The sequence below is a fragment of the Aotus nancymaae genome, unplaced genomic scaffold (genome assembly GCF_030222135.1).
Source record: "Aotus nancymaae isolate 86718 unplaced genomic scaffold, 86718_ANA_hifiasm-v0.15.2.pri h1tg000040l, whole genome shotgun sequence".
In the NCBI taxonomy this organism is placed as follows: Eukaryota; Metazoa; Chordata; class Mammalia; order Primates; family Aotidae; genus Aotus; species Aotus nancymaae.
In genome coordinates this window covers 99,055,460-99,060,545 of record NW_026988454.1, presented here as the reverse complement: position 1 = coordinate 99,060,545, position 5,086 = coordinate 99,055,460, and positions in this window count along the sequence as shown.

Genomic DNA, 5,086 nt, shown 5'->3' with positions numbered 1-5,086 from the left:
ACAAGTAAGCACAAATTTAGCTAATTCCAAGGGATGGTATTATAGAGGGGGATTCTTATACTGAATGAGCTTCAAATTCTGAATTAACATTGTGGGTATATGTATATATATATAGGCATAACATGAGTTTATCTCTTTTTATGTGTGTGTTAAAGTAAAAATGGCATCTTCCTGCAGGCCAAGAATACTCCCTTTTTCCCCAACATTGAGTTTAATTCTACACAAATAAAGTTATAGAGTGGTGAAGCTAGATTAAATACATGTATATACAATTAAAGCCATCACCTTGATCTAAGACTTACTACTCTCTAGAACTGTGTGAATACATTTCTGTACTTTATAAATTACTCAGTCTCAATCATTTTGTTAGAAAGCACACTGTAAGAAAATTGGCTGTATCAAACATTTGCCATCTAGAAGCTGCTAGCTTAATAGAGCAGAATCATGCCTTCTGAAAATGAGAAGGGCTGCCATTATCCAGAATTTATTTCCCATCCTCAGTCAGTTATCTGATGCTATGTGTCCAATAGATTAAAACTTTATGTCTAGGAACTCAGTGGTAAAAGTAGGAGTGCCCATGCCTACCACCACACTTAGCTACCTGCGTAAGGATTTGTACTTCCCATGTCAACTCTGTGGATTAGAGATTCTTCTTGTTAAGTAGGAATGAGTTCACCGGAGGCTATAACAATAATCCTAATAACACCAGGTTATGGCTGCTTTTTGATCAGTGTAGGCTCCTTGTGCCAAAAAAACATGTGGCAAGAAAATAAGTTATTCTTCTGTCTAGGGTTATTGACCACAGTTATCAACAGGGTATTAGGCTGCTGTTAAAAGTTGGAGATGTCGAGGGAGACATGTGGCTCTTCGTATTACCATTTACAGCATCTTGATATGCCTTGGTGCAAATTTTACATTAAATCGGCTACTGTGGTTGCTATGACCTGAGTGGGACATGGTATTTGGAGACATAGATAATGAAAAATGTTCTTGATCATGTCTCTTCAGAGGTGCTAACCTGGGTTAAGCAAAATCTTAAGTAATAAGTAGTTGAAAGAGTCCATAAATGACAGTTGAGGCTTATGGTTCAGTGTCAGTGATGAGGCAGAGAGGTAAAATATTTAGTTCATTCAACTCTGCGGCTTGATAGTTTTTTTAGGGAAGAATATCAATTAGAATTTTGTAGGACTTTGAACATTTTGTTCTTAAAAGATAATGGATGTGTGTTGGGCAAGGGTTGAGCTGAGTGGAATCTTTAGTAGCTCACCCAGATTCACACTTTCTGACTAAAGCATTCATTCCCTCACACTGACAGCTCACAGTTAACTCATCCTCCCAGAAATACTACCTCCATAGAGCTCATAAGACCTCTCCAGAGACACCCTAATTCTAATGACTGCTTTATACCATGGTATAAAGAATGAGGTCACCTTTCTGCAGGCAGGATAACTCTAAAGGACCATCCTAGCTTCAGAGCTCTTCATCACATTGGCCAAGGCCTTTGTGCAATTTCATTCCAGTTTAATTGCTTTCTCTGTGTAATCCTTCCTCCTTAATTCCCTTATAGAAGTTGATTTCAAGGGCACTCCCCTATTATACTGAATAAACCTCCTACATGAAAATCTAGCAACCCAATCTAAGAAAAATGTCTACAAAGTTAAAGTTATTAGAGGACTATGTATTGAGGTAGTGTTTTCTTTTATTGAAATCAAGTAAGCACAAATTTAGCTAACTCCAAGAGATGTATTATAGAGGGGGATTCTTATATTGAATGCAGGTTTTAATTACAAGACCTCTAAATGAAATTCAAATTCTGAATTAACATTGTGGATATATATATATATATATATATATATATATATATATATATATATGTGTGTGTGTGTGTGTGTGTGTGTGTGTGTGTGTGTGTGTATCGGCATAACATGAATTTATCTCTTTTTCTGTGTGTGTTTAAGTAAAAATGGCATCTTCCTGAAGGCCAAGGATATTTCCTCTTTTCCCAACATTGAGTTTCAGTCTACACAAATCAAGTTATAGAGTGGTGAAGCTGGATTAAATACGTGAATATACAATTAAAGAAAGAGAAATTCAAATTAAAAATAAATTTATATCTTAGCATCCTGAAAGGTAAAATTTTGAAAAATAACCAAATGCATTTTTAAAATAACTGATTATCATTTTAGATGGATATTTGCACTTTCTTTTCCTTTTCTCTCATATTAGTTCTACTATCAGCACTTTTCTTTCCTAGAAGAGTAAGGCTTCTATAAATGTGGTTAACTGCATGACTAAGAAAATAAATTAAACTTCGAAGATGGTAATTTAAATTTCAGTTGACTTAATAGGGAAACTAATGAAAGGAAGTGAATCAGGACTTCACAGTCATGTTGCCTGTCTGCTGACTCTGCTTTACTTGTCCTTTTCAACTAGATTTTTTTTTCATATTGAGATAGACTTGGGATAGGAGATACAATACATCCTTACTTATTGCAGTTTATTTTGCTTTCCTAGCATGTATAAAATATTTGTTCTGTAATAATCATTATCCTATAATTAGAATCACTCAATTTCTGATTTTCTTAAATACATGCATTAAAAGTTATTATATTGTGTTAAAACAAAATTAGTTATATTATCTTTTTGTTATTCTTTTAATTTTTGTTACTTTTAAACCATTTACCACAAATTAAATATACACATGCATTATATATATATATATATCACATTTTTATATGTAATTATGATAAAGTGCTCAAAAAATAGGAAATCTCATGTTTTTCTCTTAAAATAACATTTTCTACCCATTTTGGAAAAAAAATTTAATTGAGAGGCTATCTATGCCAACATGTTTTTTGCACATATAACTATTTGTTTTTCATGGAATTTCAAATAGTGAGAAAGAATAAAGATATAAGAAGAAAATGCAATAGTATTGGAGATAGTATGGATTAAACATTTGTATATTTCTATAGTTTTTTCCTATGAAGAATAAATTTAATTTATATGGCAAAAGCAAAACATGAAAATTGACTGTTTTTTTTATGAACTCATATGTTTTCATTATGGTTATACAAACGAAGAAATGAAATTACCTTGCAAGAATGCAAGGGGGGAAGATGGAAGAGTAAAGAGAACCAGGAACCTGTACTTGTTTTCCATCTAAATAACAATTGCACTGACATAATTTTTCTGTTGTAACTATTTTGGAATGCTGGAATCTATTGAAGGCTTGACACTTTCATGGGAAAACTTAGATAATAAATTGCAGTTATGTTGGGTCAAATGTAGCTCCTAGCACAGTAGCAGCTACCAGTCCCCACAACCAGTGCCATGGCAGGCAGCTGTTTCTGCATTCCAGAGCACTTTGCATACAACTTAGGAAGCAAAGTAGGCCAAAAAACAAACAAACAAACAAACAAACAAAAAACCAAAAAACAAAAAAACCCTTCATTCCAAAGAGTAGGGAATCTCTCTTCTGATGCTGATTACTGCTTCTGATTATAGAGGTGCCAAAAAAAGAGGCAGGACACTATTACTTTTTTACCTTCCCTGCTTTGTTATGAGTTCCACCCTCTGTGGTCTATTTAATTTATAGGAGATATAAAGACCTGTTGACCCTTTTCCCAGCCTTTATTTCTCTCTCTCTCTTTCTCTTTCTCTCTCTCTCTCTCTCTCTCTCTCTCTCTCTCTCTGTCTCTTTTGTTCTAGGAGCCAGACATTAAAGACTAGGGAATTCAAATGCAACTGTATACAGGGACAACATTAGAAAGTAACTATGCACACCTAGGATATGGTGCAGGCTCAGAAGAAATCTAAAAAAGACCTTACCTTTACTCCTCAGACTGACTCATGGCACACCAACAGCCTATAAACATCAAGAAAACAAAAACAATAAACAAAACCAGTAACAAAATCAATAAATCCTGAGGAAGAGGAATCTATGTTGTTAGATTTAGATGTTCACTTTTCAACAAAAACCACGAGGTATACAAATATAAAATTATCACCCTTTCAAGGGGAAAAATAATAAAACAACAGAAACTGTCCCTAAAAATGTTCTGATAGCTGAACTACTAGATAAAAACTTTGGCACAAATGTCTTGAAGATGCCTCAAGACCTAAGGAATGATGTAGTAAAGAAAATGGTGTATAATCAAAATGGAAATTTCAATAAAGAGAGAAAACTTAAGAAAAACCAAGAACCATGAAAAATTCTGGAGCTGAAAAAATATAACCACTAAAATGAAAACAAAATTACTAGAGTGATTCAAAAGTATATTTGAGCATGCAGAAGAAAGAATCAGTAAACTTGAAGATAAGAATGGAAAATGTTGAATATGAGATCAGAAGAAAAAAAGACTAAAGAAAAGCAGAAAGTCTTAGATACCTGCCAGATACTATAAAGGAAACCATGATATGCCTTGTGGAAGTCCCAGGAAGATAAAAGAGGGGGAAAAGGAAAGAAAAAATACTTGAAGAAATGATGACTGAAAACTTTCCAAATTTGTTGATTTATATGAATATAAACATCCAAGATGTTGAAGTAACCAAATAAGAAGACCTCAAAAATGAGACCCTCACTGATATTTAAGTTTTCAGAGGAGAATACAAGAAGAGAATCTTGAAAGCAGCAAGAGTAAAGTGACTTGTTACATACTAAAGTTTCTCAATTAGATTATCAGCAGATTTCTCGTTAGCAACTTTGGAGGTGAGAGGGCAGTTGGTCAAGATATTCAGATTGCTAAAAGAGAAACAAATGCCGTCAACCAAGAATCTATATCTGGCAGAACTATTGTTCAAAAGCGAGGGAGAAATGAAGATATTCCTAGATAAACAAAAGCTGAGAGACTTTATTATCACTAGACCTGGGCTGCAAGAAATTCTCAAGGGAATCCTGCAAAATGAAATAAAATGACACTGGATGATAACTCAAAGCTATATGAAGAGATAAAGATCTCAACAACAGTAAACACCTTGGTCATTATAAAAACTAGTATTGTTACAACCATTTAGAATTCCAGTCTTTGTTTTCTACATGATTTAGTATGCTAATATGTTTTTAAAAATAACTATTAGTCTGAGT